Here is a 13,460-nt window from a genome sequence, read left to right on the forward strand (position 1 = left end):
GGGTATTTCAGGTTTGAAGGTTATTTTGTGTAACAGAAATATCCATGGAGTTCTTTCTTATGCTTCTTTTTTCCTCTGAAGCCTAATCCATGTCACTCTTAGGTTATGCAACAGTTGTGTTACAGACAGTGGAAAAAGTTTCTTAGTTGATTCTCTTATCTTTCCTCAATGGGAGGTCAAGATTTGTAGTGAATATTTGAGCAGCTGCAATCATGAGCCCTTACCATTCATGAAGATGATTTACCCAGTAATCAGTGAGTGCATCCTGGTTTATTGAACACCTTGACTACATCCAATTCCTTAGTAAGTAGTAGGGGTGGAGGTTAGACTTTTAATGTCTTAAAAAAAGTACAAAAAGCACATTTTTGTCCATGATTCATCTAGCCTAGATGCTCTCACTTATTACTGAGGAGTAACTATTAAAATACAAACAAGTCCTCCGTTTGATGAATAGTGTTGTTTTAAGAGAGACTTTAGTGACTTACCCTCTACTTAAATGATAACTTCAGGGCAGAAGCCAAAGTATAGTTTCCCTGTAGTTGGGAGTAAGGTGTTTGGGTTAAACTGTTTGGTTCAAATGGAGTTAACCATTTATTTCATATATAAATAACCAAATCTCCTCCCCGACAAAAAAAAAATAAACTATTTTCTTTCTATGTAAAATGAGGGGGTTTGGTTTGGAGCAGGAGTTTTTAACATGGGGGTCCATATATTTGTTTTTACACGTTTTATTGACTCTATTTCAATATAATAGGTTTCCTTTGTAATCCTGCATATTTTATTTTATTCATTCAAAACATTATTCTGAGAAGGTTCCCATGGGCTTCATCAGTCTGCCTGCTGGAGGGGTCCATGAAACAACAAAGGTAGAATCCCTGTGCTCAGTGCTTGCTAAACATCTTTCCAGTTCTATGATTTGATGCTGTTCTGGGAGGAACCAGTCTTCTAGGTTACCAGCTGTGGAAGGGCAGTCAGTGTCTTTTATCTGATTTCCAACACAGAAAAACTCAGCATGGTTATTCTAATTAAGGATGACATGAGGTATTATTTTGGTGGTGGGGAGGGGGTGACACAGAGGGAGGAGCCTAATAGCTCCTGCTAAATATTTAAAAGGCTGCAACATGGAAGAATGAGTAGATTTATGTCATAGAATTTCCACAAGTAAAGTTAGGATTAATGTACCAAAGTTACACAGAGGCAGATTTTGACTCCATATGAATTTGCCCAAAGACATGGAATAGGTTTCCTCATGAGGTAATAAGCAACCTGTTAAGATTTAAATTTCCTCATCTTCAGGTTGTTCTTTAGGCCCAAAGTTTTGCTCTGGGATCTTTGCTACTTTTACCTTTGCATTTCATCTGGGAGTAGGGAGAGCCTGTTTTCTATTTCTGGGGATTTAAAAACTCATGCTTATTATACTGGTGAGAAAATGATTTGTGGATGATTGCTCCTCAAATTCCTAAACTAATTTCATTTACCCATTAATAACCTGAAATTGACCACCAAATGAGAGAAGCACATTTCAAAAAATATTATGACAAGAATATTTTTCTATAGGTTCTGAGATTGACATGGTAAAAAATGAGAAAATAATCTTGTGTTTGCAGATAATGAAAACTTCTGTTTGCTTCTGTTAGTCTAGAGCAGTGGTGTCATACACAAATAGAAATGGGAGTAACAAAATCTTATATAGTGATCCTTGCAGGAGCATAGCAAGTTAGAAAATCAACCATATATTCACATTATCTATGTTCTATTGCTTGTTTATTTTGTTAAATATTTCCCAATTTCATCTTAATCTGGCTTGAGCAGTACAGGGGGAGGGCAGCTCTTCATTCCTCTGGAACTGATAGTGCCCTTAGTGGCCATCTAGTTCACCCTCTCATTTTAGAGATGAGCAAATAAAGACTCAGGGTAGGTGACTTGACCAAGATCACACAGATGGTGAGGATTTGAACCTAGCTCCAGTTTAGCACTCTTGTCACTATACCTCACTGTCTTGCATTATTTGGTTTATAAATAATGTTTTCTGCTTCCCATGTAGATCACAGGTAAACTTTCTTCCCATATCATATCTTTCATGACAAACATTGAAAAGAAAGTATATAAATGATGAGAAAAATGATTTGGAGAGTCAAATCATATCCAAACGAGCTCCAGTCATTCTGGGTTCACTTGGGGCTTGAGCAGACACCTCCAGCATGTTTCTTCCACAACCATTTGCTCATTACTGATATAAAAGTGCACCAGAGGACAATTTGGAGCAGCTCTGTGGCTCTCCTCTTTTGCACATCCTTGCTTCTGAACACAAAACTACCATTCACGAGAAGCTGCAGCAAGCCTTCCTTCTCTGCTTTGGGAGCTTTCTGTCTGTGATTCCTTGGATGAAAGGTGAAGGAGGTGGGGGTGGGGGTGGGGGTGGGAAATCATAACAAAAGATAGGCTGTACATCTTCCCTTCTGTACAGTCCTCTTGCCTGTACTTTTAAAAGCCTTGTTATAAGCCTGTATGTCAGAAAATCGAAGAGCTACCATACCCACTAAGGAGGGATTTAATCAGAGCTCTGGCAAGGTAAGCTATAAGCTTAACATCACAGGTAGGGATTTGCCTTTTGGGGGAGGGGGGTAGTAAATGCTTGAAAGAAGTTTGTATTTTCTTGTTTTTGTTTGACATTCTCTTTTTCAGTCTTTCCATCCTTACCTAGCAATAGTTAGTCTTACATGTTTATTCTAGATCCACTGTATAATTCATCAAAAAAGTAGGCCATAGAAACTCAAACATCCTTTGAACTAATCTGGATAGAATAAAGTTTTTCAAACTGGCCTCTGTTTCTAAAATGATTTTTCTGTCTGTTTTCTGAATCAAGAAAGTATAGCAGTCTGGGTGCTTTGTAAGCTGGAAACACTGGGTACTTCATGATCCCGTGTCTGGGGTGGCAGTAACATGATCAAGTAGTAGGCAGGAGGGGGCGGCTAGGTGGCGTAGTGGATAGAGCACCAGCCCTGGAGTCAGGAGGACCTGGGTTCAAATCCGGTCTCAGACACTTCATAATTACCTAGCTGTGTGGCCTTGGGCAAGCCACTTAACCCTGTTTGCCTTGCAAAAAAAATCTTAAAAAAAAAGTAGTAGGCAGGAGTAGGAGTAGACCAGAATGGAGAGAGAGAAGCAGCCCCTAAGATCATCCTTAGCATCTTAACCGGCATCCTGGCTTAGTGAATGGGATGTTAAACTTGGGCTCAGAAGCTCTAGGTTCTCATCTTGCCTCAGACCTGGCTGTTTGGCATTTTGAAAGCCATTTAACTGTTCTGTGCTTTTTCTTCCTTTAAAATAAAGAAGTTGGACTTAATGTCTTCTAAGGTCCCTTCCAGCCTTTGTTCCTCTTCATGGGACAAGGAAGATAGATACTCCATGATGTCTGCACAGCTCAGTTGTCACTTGAGAGCAAATTTACTTTCGGAGAATGAGTTTATGGTTTGCCAAACAAAACAAAACAAAACAATACAAACAACAGAGCTTTCACCCAAAGGTGAAGTAAATTTTTGATGATAGTGTAACCACATAAGAATTGGCAAGTAAACAAATTTGTAGACCCCTAGCAGATGGGGAATGTAAGTCAAAAATGTGTTCCACACTGCCCTTGGTTCTCTCCAAGTACTCTCCCTAGTCTATCTGTAGGCTCTGCCTCTTGGTTTTTGTTTTTGTTTTTTTTTGAGCAGAGAGGAAATGGCTTGGAGACATATTATGAAGCAGTTAATCAAATGTAGATTATGAGCATGATCAGCTGGGTCCCCTTATTCAGAGTCCTTAGAGTCAATGCTGAGGAAACCTGTTTGGGAAATATTTAATTATATGCATCAGCGATTTGTTGTAAATATTCACCATTTGGGACAATTCAGGTTAGGCCAGGGACTTGAATGTGGCATTGGAAGAGCATTTTCAACATTTGGAAAGTGAGAATCCTGAATTAATGATTTCTAGAATTTTAGATCCTCAGTTGAATCCCATCAGATCATTTGGGCTTGGGGCAATACCACAAACCACCTTAGTGACTTTTGGTACTCTAGCTGTTTAATAATAAAAACACTCAGTATATTAGAATATTTTCAGAACAGCTTCTTTGTCATCATTCTCATTCCCCAAAAATGTTCATCCTGGGAGGTCTGGATGATATTGTAACCTGGCCAGTCAGAAATCTTTGTGAGCAGTTTCTGAGAGTGCATCCCCCCTCTATGGGACTGGAATATTATAAAATGTCAGTGTGACAGCAATTTGGACATCATTTAGTCTTGCCCTTTCAATAACAGGTGAGGAGCCTGTGGACCCAGAGGAGGGAATTGCCTTTTTTTTTTTAAATCATTTTATATTCAGTTTTTAATTCCTTCCCTCCCCCTTCTCCTTCTCCAGCCCCCAACCCCATTAAGAAAATCAACAACAAACCCTTTATAAACATGTATAGTCAAACAAAACAAAACGGGGGTTGGTTTTTATATATCATCTAGATATGTAGAAGATCTCCGACTAAAAACAGGTTGCTTGCTGGGGAAGTCCAAGGAACTTTCCACTATTTCACACTTTGTTTTCTAATTTTATTTTGTGCTAATTAGAAAGTCATTTTCTGCCCCTCTGTGGGGGGGCAGGAAGACAGAATAGTTGGTTTTTGGTATAGGTTTTGAGGTTTTTCCTGTACTAGTAAGTTTTGAACCCCAATATAAAAGCTATTTGTAGAGAAAAAACAACAGTACTAATGATGTGAGCTACTGTCCTGTCACCAAGCAAATCAAGCCCATGTCCATTGATGGATGACTAAAGAATAGAGAAGCTTTCAAACCCAAAGCCTCCTTAATCTCTGAACAGGAGAAGACGTCATCACCCTGCAGACTGACCTTTGAAACTACAGGGAGGGAGGGCAGTGAATGGAACCATTTTATCATGCTTCATCACTGGTGCCTGAAGAAAGGGATTAGATGAAATATAATCAATTCCTAAATGTTTCTGTCCTCCATTTCAGATCCCACAGTTGAGGAGTCTAAGGAAAATTCTGCAGTTGAAATTAATACAATGGCATCACCTTGTCAGGAGTCTTCAGGTTTAGTTGGGACAAAAAAGACAAACATAATTGGGGCAAAAAAGACAAGCATATTGGTACAAAACTATGGCCCAGAAGAGACAAAGTCTATACTCCTTTCATTCCCTTCATGTTAAACTGAGAAATGGAAATTCTTTTCTAAATCTCATGACTCTACTATAAAATAAGCTGACACATTTCTATATCAGGATTTGCTCACTCATGGGACATTTAAATTTAAATTTTATTATTTCATAAAAGTAATGCACCACCCTAGTGTTAGATATGTCCAATTAAACCTCCTCCTGTTAAAATTGAAGGACTAGGCAAGGATAAAATAAGATGATGCTTCAGGGCTCTTCCAGCGTCTAGGATTTTGTAGAATTCTTCCTTCGTTTCAGCTCTTCATCTTATGTCCTTATTGGTGGTGAGAAAGAGGGAGGTTGGAAGGCGGTGCTTTCTAGAGATGGGTGTGGTTGTTACAAGGCAATTTGAGGGTGGAAGCTTTGGGTTTGTTCTTTTCAAGAGATGGAAGTGTTTAACCCACCTATTTAAAAAAACAAGAAGCATGTGCTACTTTCTTCGTTAAAAAATGCATAATTTGAGTAGAGGAGAAAGCTCCACTAGACCCAAAGTCCTGCCTTATTTCTTTAATGCAGAGACCCACCAGAGACAAAGACAAAAAAAGTTCTTACAGCTGAAACAGGGTGATCTTCTATTGAACAACCCTATGGAGGCAAAAACTTCAGAAGAGTCACTAACTCTACTGGTCCTAGATTAAGGTGACATGGGTGATGGTCATGGGGAAGAAGGATTAGGGATGAGGGAGGGCAAAGTGACCTGGTCTTTTCCCTCCCCAATGAGCAGCAGTTCCCTTTCCCTAACTGCCACCCCTATATGGCTAGAGTTGAGCAGAGTTCTGGAAGTCCCCCTGATTAAGGATGAAGGGCAGTGAATGACCAAGAAGGGAGAGATAGCTGTGATCCCTACCCCCCAAAAAGCATCAAGGTCCCAGAGATAAAGGCAATCTATTATTTACCCTGCTTAACTGTAGATCAGCTTGTTCAGGAAGACCTCAAGCTGCTGTTCATTCTTGAGCCCTACAAACTTGTCCACCACAATTCCATTCTTGATGGCTAGCACTGTTGGCATTGCAGATACCTCAAAGAAAGTGGCAAGGTCGATGTTGTCATAAATGTCTACCTTAGCCATAAGTACCTTGCCCTGATGCTTGGCTACTGCCTTCTCCAGTCGAGGTCCCAGGATCTTGCAGGGGCCACACCACTGGGCATGGAACTCCACCACCACTGGAATATTGCTATTAAGGACTCTTTCCTGAAAGTCCAACACATTGCGAACAGTGAAAGTAGTCTTCATCATGCGAGACTTAGAGCCCATGAGTCGAAAGAGGTTTAAAGCTGGAGTGCCAAAGTTGTTGGGGATAGCCTGCAGGACCCCAGTACTAGGGGGAGACCACCAGCTGCGAGGCAGCATCCTGGCCCTGAACAAAGCCCAGGTTCTAATGAGGACCCAGCGATAAGCCATAGCCCTGAGGCTGAGTTTAGCTTTAGGGACTATAGAGGAGGAGTCAGAGTCAATAAGTCTGGAGTTCGGCAGGTATGGAGGGTGTGAAGGGTGGGGCTGACCGGAGCCCCCTCCTTCCTTCCCCTCCTCCCTCAGTCTCTAGAGACATGGAGTGTTCAAGCATGACACATTCTGTTGCCCATGGGAGCCATTTGTCCCAAGATGCCCTCTGTTCCGTGACGAAAGAGCATCCGAGGCCATCTTACCAACTGCCTATTTGGAAACGTTTCCAACAGTTTTCCCATTGTTAGGGGTTGTCTGTAGCTATAAACAAAAAAAGGGGTGAAGGGAGAGTGAGCTGAGTCATGGGTTCTATATCCATTAAAGACCCTCAATCTAGGCATTGTTTCATGGTTTATCAACTTTGATTAGCCAGACCAAAGGAATAGAAAGTCCAGAAAGTACCTCCATTTTCCCATTGTCCTCTGTACTGAGAATAAGTTTTGTTTTGTTTTGACATTGTATTTACATTACATTTTTACTTTTTTTAGTTCAACATAAATATTTTTAAATTTATTTATTTTTGAATTTTACAATTTTTCCCTAATCTTGCTTCCCTCCCCCACCCGCCCACAGAAGGCAGTCTGATAGTCTTTACATTGTTTCCATGCTATACTTTGATTTAAATTGAATGTGTTGAGAGAGAAATCATATCCTTAGTGAAAAATAAAATAAAATATAAGAGATAGAAAAATTAAGAAAATGGATTTTTTTAAAAAAATTAAAGGTAATAGTCTTTGGTCTTTGTTCAAACTCCACAATTCTTCCTTTGGATACAGATGGCATTCTCCATCGCATATACCCCAAAATTCTCCCTGATTGTTGCACTGATGGAATGAGCAAGTCCATTAAGATTGATCATTAACCCCATGCTGCTGTTATGATATACAGTATTCTTCTGGTTCTGCTCATCTTTCTTAGCATTAGTTCATGCATATCCCTCCAGGCTTCTCTGAATTCCTGGTTTCTAATAGAATAATAGTGTTCCATGACATACATAGACCACAGTTTATTCAGCTATTCCCCAATTGATGGACATTCACTCAGTTTCCAGTTCTATGCCACCACAAACAGGGCTGCTATGAATGTTTTTGTACAAGCGATGCTTTTACCCTTTTTCATGATCTCTTCAGGGTATAGACCCAGTAGTGGTATTGCTGGATCAAAGGGTATGACATTTTTATTGTCCTTTAGGCGTAATTCCAAATTGCTCTCCAGAAAGGCTGGATGAGTTCACAGTTCCACCAACAATGCATTAGTGTCCCATATTTTCCATATCCCTTCCAACATGGATCATTGTCCTTTCTGGTCATATTGGCCAGTCTGAGAGGTGTGAGGTGGTACCTCAGAGATGATTTAATTTGAATTTCTCTAATAAGTAATGATTTAGAGCAAGTTTACATTTTTCACATTACATTTACACCAGTCTTTTTTAAAATAATATTTTTATTTTCCCCTTGCTTATATTTAAAGACCATTTTTAACATACTTTTTTAAAAAAGTTGAGTTTCAAATTTCCTCTCTTCCTTACCTCACCTCCTTCATCCCTGTGACAGGAAGCAATATCTTGTAGGTTAAACATGTTCAGTCATGTAAAACATTTTCAAATTAGTCATATTGTGAAAGAAGACAGATCCAAAGAAGAAAAACACATACATACAAAATACACAAAGTAAAAAATAGAATGCTTTCATCTGCATTAAGATCCCATCAGTTCTTTTTCTGCAGGTGGATAGCATTTTTTCCTCATAAGTCCTTTGGAATTGTCTTGGATCATTGTATTGCTGAGAACAGCCAAGTTATTCACAGTTGGTCATCATACAGTTTTGCTATTACTGTGCATAATATTCTATTTCTGCTCACTACAAATATGCTGTATCTATCCCTTTGCTAACCTCTTCTCAACTGTTCACTTTGCCCTGGTGAAATTTTTCTGGATCACTTAAGAAGAATTTAAATAAAAGTATTTTAAGGTATGATGCTTCTCACTCTGTGAGAATCATGTCCAGGTCCACCTAAAATTCTCCATAAATGAGCTATCCAAGTGCTGGAGGCCATAGCTATGTTGTCAAGTGGATACATTTTCTTGTTCCCTTCATCTCCATTTTTCACTCCCTGAGAAGCTCACTACTCTCATGTAAGATTCCCTGGATCCCCAAAGTCTCTTAGCAAACTTCGGGTAGTCTTCATGCTTTTGACTCTCCATGCTAGCAGTGTTTCTGTGAATCTTTCCTACGTCTTCAACTTCAGAAGTTAATAGTGGGCAGTAGTAGATTATTTTGATAAATTATCCCCAGAAAATTTGTTAAATTGAATAAAAATTAAATGCAATAATGTTCAAGGCTATAGTTGAGGAGAGGTAAGCAAAGGGATGTTCATGGAATATTTGTAGCTAGGTAATCACTGCATTTCAGAATCCAATATAGTCACTTTCCTAACCTCTCTAGCACTCTAACTGCCTCATCCATTAATGCAGCTTCTTCCCTCAACCTTTAGTTCTTGGGTGATGAAACACAAAAATTGTTAGGTATTTATTGCACTCTGTAATGAAGTTAAGTGCTGGTGTGGGGGAAAGGTCAACTATGTGAAATTTCTTTAGTTGTGTCATGAGGATTCTAGTCTAAAACACTTCCTTTCTATCTTGTCCCAAGTTTAAGAAAGTTTATTTCAAGGAGTAAATAGGTTTTTACACATATTTTAGCTGATGATCTCAACATCTTTGTGTAACAAACAAAAGTGGGTCACAATTCTACAGGGAATACACTATGCTGAAATCAGATTGCTGACCTTTTAGAAATGGTTATCTCTTTTTTGGATACTCAACAATTGGGAGTATTTGAATGTTTTGATTGATTTTGACACAAGACTATAAGATTCTTGAGAGAGTTTTTTGAATATCAGATCATGTCTTTTACTTCTATTGTGTTATGTTCAACATCTCATACAGTTTTGAGCATTTAAGAAGGCTGAGATTGGACAGTCAGTAATGAAAGTTATTTTGGACATGACAACCCTTGAAAAAAAGTTTTTTAAATGGTTCCCAATCATGTGCAACCCTCTTTTGCTTCTGTAGTAATGATAATCTAGTAGTGGAAACGGGGGTAGAGAGTACTAAGAATCACCATGTTGACTATTATTACTCTAAATTTAAGAACTTAGTCCAGTTACCAATGAATGGACATATTTTTGGAAGATATGAATCACAGCTATCTTGACATACCCATTTATTGGGTATTCCAAGAACAGGGTTGGCAGAGTGAGTTTCATTGCATACCCCAAAGCTACAAGAAACATTATTTCCCGGGATATGTAATCATCGTATATTGCAGCACTCATGATAAGTATTTGAAAAAAAAAAGATCACCATGAAAATAACCACAGCTCAGACATCAACATTGGTTGCTGTAGATGGTGTGGTAGAGGAATTAATTCTGTGAAGATTTCCCAACCTATAATGTAATGCTGAATGACTTCTGTGCAAAGATGGTAAAAGGTGAAGATGGGGAGATATATATGTGTATATATATATATATATATATATATATATATACATGCATTTATACATATACATACATTTATGCAGAGAGAGAAAATCATAGCAAAGGAGAAAGAAATGAGGTAGACCAAAAACTTAGAAGATTATACAGAAGACTTTAATTTCTTTTGTGTCAATATTTTGTTCATAAAAAGGAATTGGTAGGTGGTAGACATGGTGAATACCTCATAACATCATGCAAAAATGGAATTACTACATTTTAACTAATAGGAAAAACTTTTTTTTAATACAGCAGTTAATCGGGAGTCAAGTAAGACCACTGAATTCTCAGAGATAAGATTAAAATTTATAATAAAGAAGAAAAGGATCATGAGAAAAAGATTTGACCTACAATTACAGTGATTTAATCCAGAAGTATTTAATTTTGTTATTGGAAATCAGAAATAGGAAATGGACAACAGACATGACACCAGCTCTAAAAATTTCATCTAGACATTTAAACAATCTAAATAGTTGTCAAATATTTGACTTAAATGTAAAACTAAGAGAAAGACGACTAATAAGTAATTCCAGGTTATTGTGTTCAGTTATTTCTGAATCTTATATATTTCACCTATCCTATTGATTAGCTCCTTTTTTAAAAGCCATTATCAAATAGTCAAATAGATTTGGTAATTATTTTTTTCATAGTATAGTTTCAGATCTGTTACTGATAAATCCTCTTTCTTTCCGTTTTTTCCCATGAGAGGTTCTTTGAACTCCATATAAACTTTATTACAATTTTACTATGGAAAAGGGAAAGGAGCAAACAGTTCCTAGGTGCCTTTTATTTACCAGACACTGTGCTAAGCACTTTCTAAATATTATCTCACTTGATCCTCTTAACAAGCCTGTGAGATAGGTGTCATTAGTATTCCCATTTTATAGTTGAAGAAACTTAAGCAGTCAGAGGTTAAGTGATTTGCCCAGGGTCACAGAGCTGGTGTCTAAAATAGAACTCTGGTCTTCTTGACTCTGGGTCAGACATTCTGTTTACTTCATTGCCTAGCATGCTTTTCTACTTTCAAGTTTATTTTTTCCAACCTGCTTAGGCTATCCTGCTCACGTCCCATTCTTTTAGACTGGCCATTCTTCCCACACTACTATCTATACCTTGTAATCCCCTTTCTTTATACTTGCTTTACATAGCTCCTAAAATTATTCCATGCCAATGGAGGGACTGTATAGTTCCTTCAGTATTTAGGGTTGCATCATCTCATTTTCTCACCACAAGCTTAGCCTTAATGGTATGGACTATATTAAACTACTTCCTGATCCCCATGAGAATTGAGGGTGAATTTCTCAAAGAATACTTGTAATCATAGGAAGAAAAAGATCTAAATATCTAGTACTCTCAAATTTGGCCTTTTTCATAGTAAAAACTTTTACTAGACTTTTATGTCTTTGCAAACTTTTTTTTTTCCAAATTTAGCTCCTTCAAGAAATCTTCCTTAGTTCCTTTGAGGCTGTTCATTAGAAACTTTTCTTCATTACTGCAGCATTTCTGTGCTAAATTGCTTCTATGTATTGATTTATTTGCCTTATACATATTCTTAAACATTGTTCACTTCATATTACCTGTTACTCCAAGTGAATTAGGAAAATTGCAAGGAAGGAAATTAAGGCTTGATTTGAGGAAAAGCATCCTAACAAATAATGCTGGAAATAAAAGTGGAAAGGGCTGCCTCAAACATTCTCTGCTTTCCCTCACTGAAGGCCTTCAAGCAAGGCTGGCTGACCATTCTCAGCTATTTTGTGGAGTATTCACTTCCTTCCAACTGTGAGATTCTGTGCTTCGATTTCTTTTGTCAGGTTTCCTTACACTGAGCCAGTCTTCCTGGCATGCACACAACTAGAGCTCCAGAAATACCCATCTGCTATTCACCAGGGTTCCAGTGGCCCCCAAATAGTTGGAAACAATTTCCCCGGTGATATTCACTATAACCAGCCTCAGGTATGGTACAGTAATTCGGTGAAACCCCTTCATCTGGGATCTCCTTTAATGTACAAATTGCAAAAGCAGTTGTATTTGATAAAAGACTGTCTTGTTTAATTCTGAAGGGTGTTTTAAAAATATGTGTATATATATTTATATACATATGCATTATATATATATATATATATCTCACTATGATAGTAGTGAAAATTGTACAGATCTTTAAAGAAGAAAAGTTTCAATTATAATATTGAAGAAAGGTCATGAAGGAGCACTTTGCGGTGAGTCATTCTAGTTCCAGCAAATAATGTAGATATCCTTAGGAGACTGAATTTGAGTGGCTCAAAGACTGTTGCTGCCCAATTTATGGAAACCATTCAACATCTTGCTTGTGATCTCTTGACTTTATTTTGGGTAATGTTAATTGTTCTTAATTTTACTAACCTGGATCTGAGTCTTGTCCTTCCAGCAACATTTTTTTTTTTGGGGTTTCAGTATCATTTGCTACTATTGCTTAATCATGTTCCATTACAGAAAGACCATTACATCATCCTCCTCCCTAATCTGTGCCAAGCATCCATGGACTTGCCAACTTTAAAAAAAGGGATTATTTGGCATATTTTTGGTGAAATTCAATGGGTTTTAAAAAAGTATATAGATACTAAATTTTAAGAAACAGTAACAAAACATCTCAATTTGTGTGATTTTTCTACATTTTTCTGTTTTCTATGCATTTAAAATGTTTTTATTGATGTTTTTTTCAGATCTAGCACTACCTTCCAACTACTGCTAAGTATGTAGGGTCTAATAAAATAAATCAATACATTGTTCATGTCTGAAAATGCATGTCTTATTCTACATTTCCAGTCGAGAGATATCAAACCTCTGGGGCTCAAAGGCTACATGCAGTCTGCAATACTCCCAAGTGTAGCTTGAACCAATTAAAAAGTAATTGGGATGGCGGCTAGGTTGCACAGTGAATAGAGCACTGGCCCTGGAGTCAGGAGTACCACAGTTCAAATCCAGTCTCAGGCAGTTAATAATTACCTAGTTGTGTGGCCATGTGGCCATGGGCAAGTCACTTAATCCCATTGCCTTACAAAAACTAAAAAAAAGTAATTGGGAAATATTTAACAAAAATAAGTAAAAATATAATAAGACATAGATAATATTGACCTGTGGTTTTCTAAATCAGTGCACAGTTGACAGGAGTCCATATATGTGTCTTAGTGGCCCCTGTTTCTATTTGAGTTTGACACCACTGCTCTAGTCCATTTCTTATACAAGCTAATTTTGTGTTTGTATTTGTGTATCGAAATGTTTCAGTTGTTGATAATTGT

General features: G+C 37.8%; 1 pseudogene; it reads right to left on the reverse strand.

Annotated features, from left to right (window-relative positions):
• Positions 1-6,109: 6,109 nt before the first annotated feature.
• On the reverse strand, positions 6,110-6,610 carry LOC141498668 (thioredoxin, mitochondrial pseudogene; annotated as a pseudogene).
• Between the last annotated feature and the right edge of the window lie 6,850 nt (positions 6,611-13,460).

Source organism: Macrotis lagotis, chromosome X (assembly GCF_037893015.1).
Source record: "Macrotis lagotis isolate mMagLag1 chromosome X, bilby.v1.9.chrom.fasta, whole genome shotgun sequence".
Taxonomy (NCBI): Eukaryota; Metazoa; Chordata; class Mammalia; order Peramelemorphia; family Peramelidae; genus Macrotis; species Macrotis lagotis.